The sequence below is a fragment of the Capsicum annuum genome, chromosome 11, assembly GCF_002878395.1.
Source record: "Capsicum annuum cultivar UCD-10X-F1 chromosome 11, UCD10Xv1.1, whole genome shotgun sequence".
In the NCBI taxonomy this organism is placed as follows: domain Eukaryota; kingdom Viridiplantae; phylum Streptophyta; class Magnoliopsida; order Solanales; family Solanaceae; genus Capsicum; species Capsicum annuum.
The window spans coordinates 165,796,273-165,800,175 of NC_061121.1; positions in this window are offsets into that span (position 1 = coordinate 165,796,273).

Consider the following 3,903-nt stretch of genomic DNA (forward strand, 5'->3'; position numbering starts at 1 on the left):
CCATGATATTGTTGAGTCGTCTGGACTTGCAGTAGCTGTAATTGGTATTGTTGAATCTTTGTCAGTTGTTGATATGGGTGGTGAAGAACTAATAACTGATTGCAATAGGTGTTGTCAAGGTGAAATAAAAGTAAGAAATAAAGCATCAGTTGTATCGGTAATGCATAACTATGCAATCAAGCACAGGTTCAATTTCACAGCTGAGAGATCTAACAAACAGAGGTTTGATTTTAGTTGTTCATCTTCAATTTTGGATATTATATTTTAGTAATACATCTGGAAACTGTAATGATACATTTTCCTAAATTATCCAGCATTGTTGATTTCAGTTTTTGTAAGTTAAATTTTGTGATATTTTATAAACATAGATCTATATATTGTGTGTTGTAGTTTGTGATTCATATATTTATTTGCTTACTGTGCATTGTGTTTTTTTGATAAAGCATAACAAAGGTTGAGAATTTATAGTATAATGGTGATTCATATGATTGATACATATGTTAGTCTTATATGTGTATAATGATGATTCATATGGTAGATGCAGTATTTGTTTCAATAAAATGGGTGATACATTCAGTTACAATATGTTGTACATTTAAATCCAATGTGATATATTTGGTTGTATTTCATATCGATATCAAAATATTCAGTATATATGAAATCTGTAGCATACATAAAAAAAATATGATTACTTTCAAAATTCCTAATTAATATTTAAAGAATTTGACATATTGTAAAAGTAGTGAGATACATATATACCTTATGTGATACATTTAATAACAGATTATTAGATATTCATATTTGTGATACATTTTATTTTATTTTCTTTCAGTTATGTTTTGATGTGCAAATCTCCGAAATGTAGTTAGTTATTCAAGGCCTCGTGTAGGCATGGTTCTGATACTTTCATAGTAAGATATTTTAATAATGAACATACTTGTCCATTAAAATACAGAATTTTTGATCAGCGACATGAAACAATTGCTTTTGTAGCCGGAATAACGGCTCCAAAATTATTGAACCATAAAAAATTAATCACACCAAGTGACATTATTGAAGATATAAAACGAAAACTTGGTTTGGACATAAAATACATGAATGCATGGCGTGCTAAAGAACGTGCTTTAAAGATATTGAGAGGGAGACCAATAGACGGATACAAGAAAATGTCTACCTACATATACATGCTGAATTTTGTTTACCCCAATTCACATATAAGGATATATATAAGTCTCCCAATAATGAGTTCTTGTATCTATTCATAGCACTCAATCTATTTATTAGGAGATTTGAGTATTGTACGCCTGTTGTGATAGTAGATGGTAGTCATATGAGTGGACCATATAAGGGAACATTCTTTCAGCTAGCACACTTGATAGAGCAGGTATTGGAAGTAGTCATTCTTTTATATTTTTATATCAAAATGATGCTAAGTGTTATATAAATTAGACATAATGATTGGTTGATGTTATGTATCAGGTCATCTATTGCCGCTTGCATATGAGGTTGTAGATTTTGAGAATAATTCCTCCTGGACATGGTTTTTCGAGTAATTTAAGTGTGCTTGCGGTGAGAGCGATAATATGTATGTTGTCTCTGATAGACATGAAAGCATAATCAAGACTGTTAGTATAATCTATCTATATATACCATGTTTTGAATGTGTTTGGCATCTTTGGAATGATGTCTGCACGAATTATAGAAAGAGTAAGGACAAGCTGACCAGTGAGTTTTTTGTCATGGCTAAATCGTACAAGTTGGATGATTTTGATGAACTTATGTGTAAAGTGGAAAAGATTGACAATAGAATAAAGGAATATCTGAAAAATGCTAGATACGAAAAGTGGTCACGAGTTTATGCTCCAATAAATGAGGGAAGGATGATGACTTCCAACATTGCAGAATGTATCAACTCTTATCTTGTTGAGGCACGTGAACTGCCAATTTTAGATTTTCTTGAACAAGTCAGAATCTTATTTGGGGCTTGGAACCACAAAAATAGAGATAGGTCTAGCTTTCTTGCTAAAAGCTCATTGGGAGGTAAGTTTCAACAAATTCTTCAATTGAACAAGGTAAATTCATCAAGTATGATGGTAGGTTATTTACTATTTATGGTATTGAACAAAGTTGTTTCTAGTGTGTTTTATCTTTTTTGATACCAGGTGTGTCATAATGATACATTTGGAAATCAAATGTATCATTTTGATACATCTGAAAAATATGCCACAACTTGAAAACTCATTCTTTATACATAATTATTTTGTAATCTTTATGATTCCTATACTATGATGATTAACGTAACTGTACATTAATTAATATTTTTTAGGTTAGGAAATTAACGAACTATATGTACAGTGTGTATGAAGAAGGAAGAAAACACATAGTTCTTTTGGATAATAGAATATGCAACTGTGGTAGATTTCATCTTGACGAGATACCCTGCACGCACGCTATTGCTATTTTAAAAAGCAAACATGTAAAGAAAATGAAGCCATATTGTTCTGATTACTACAAGAAGGAGACACTAGTTAAGACTTATGAAATGTCACTTTGTCCAATGCCCGATAAACGAGATTGGCATGTACCAACGGAGGTATTGAAAGATGTGGTTTTGCCTCCAAAATATAAAAGACCACTAGGAAGACCTAAGAAAGAAAAACAAAAGAAAAGTAGTGAAAAGTTTTCATCAACCTCAAATCGTTGTGGAAAGTGTGGGCATGAAGGTCATAACAAACTCACTTGCAACTACCTTCCAAAAGAGATGTGACATTTTACTTTGAACTGGAATCTGAATTGTTTATTTAGTTCAATATTTTGAATTCAATAATTTGAGTTAAATTCTCAAAAATTTGTTTCATGAGATATTTTGTTTACAATTAAAGCAAAAAATATTTATTAAGATAAATGTTTTTAATTCAATAATTTGAGTTAATTTATCAAAAATTTATTTCCTATTAATTTTCTGCAATTGATACATATTAAAATATTTATAAATATTATATAATTTATATACAACATTCATGAAAGTTATGTGATTCATATTAGTAATGTCTGTTATATTGTTAAGAGATTTTAACGGATCCTGAATGTTAGTGATACATTTTCAATAAATTGTTTACAAGTGATACATAATAAAACATTTATGAATTTTGTATGATTCATATTAAGCATTCATGAAAGTTATGTGATTCATATTAGTAATGCTTGATTCAGTGTTAAGACATTTTAACACATCTAGAATGTTGGTGTTACATTTTCAACAAATTGTTTGCAAGTGATACATATTAAAACATTTATGAATGATATATGATTCATATTAAGCGTTCATGAAAGTTATGTGATTCATATTAGTAATGTCTGATTCAGTGTTAAGATAATTTAACACATCTGGTATGTCAGTGATACATTTTCATAGTTGAAAAAAGTGAACCTTAAGTGTGATATGGTTTAAACTCCTTAACTAATTTGTAAAAAACCTAATCAACCATATATGTATTTCACTAAGGTTCCATTCACAAAATTTTTTAGTCAATATGAATCAAACATATGTATCAAACACATAATAAACAATGAAAAATACAGTCATAACATAAAAAATAGAATAATATGGTTGAACAACATGGGAATGCTTCATTTCATAATATAAAATGTCATGTCATTAACCACAAAAATACTGAATACTTAATACATAAAACTGGTAGTCTTGAAATATCCAAAAAACATAAAATATTAAAAACGATTATCATTTTGTCAAACAACAAATACTAGATAACTACGGCTCGACATCTATCATCTTTGTATCCTCAGATGGAATAAAGATGTGTTTAGGCCTAGGTGAATCCTGATTGTCACTAATATTTCATTAGATGCCTTGTTCAGTCCATAGTCCCATAACAATGATGC